Below are 658 nucleotides of genomic sequence, written 5' to 3'. Positions count from 1 at the left end.
CAGGCGGGAATCGAACTCATGCGGAAGTGGCTTTAGCCTCTTAGTGCTGTGCTTCAACCCGCTACGCCACCAGGGAGGGCCCATTGCTTATTTTTATGTTCATCTATCTGAACCACAGTTTCCTCGACTGTACAGTTGGGACAATAACAGTTAACTTACTGGAGGCTTTTAGGATGCAGTGAGTGAGCACAGGAGAAACAACCTGTTAGGCCCCTTTAATTCCTTTTGTGGTTTAGCGATGGTGCAGCTGTATCGATCAATTCAAAATAATCTTAAAAAAACAAAAACAAAAACAAAAACAAAGAAATAAAAAGCCTTTCCTTGATGGCAGGTCAGTGATTTTATGTACCAAGATTTCCCTTTGCAAACCTCAAATATATTTGTGTGATGGAGAAGGGAAAAGAAATCCAGAATATAGGGAATAAAAATGTGGATTTCATAATAGCTAGACTGGGGACTTTGTCTTTTCTGGTTGGAACACTTCAGGTAAATTACTTAACTCTGAGGTTCATTTTACTCAATTATAGCATTGGGGGACATGGCAATGCTTACTCCATTGGCCAGCTTCATGACAAGACATGTAAAAAATTAAGTACAAAATAAAATAATTAGGAGAGAGGAAAGAAAAGTTATTATTTGAAGATCTATGCTTGGCTAT

Source organism: Condylura cristata, unplaced genomic scaffold, assembly GCF_000260355.1.
Source record: "Condylura cristata isolate star-nosed mole 26May11 unplaced genomic scaffold, ConCri1.0 scaffold00008, whole genome shotgun sequence".
Lineage (NCBI taxonomy): Eukaryota > Metazoa > Chordata > Mammalia > Eulipotyphla > Talpidae > Condylura > Condylura cristata.
This window is presented reverse-complemented; position numbering follows the sequence as displayed.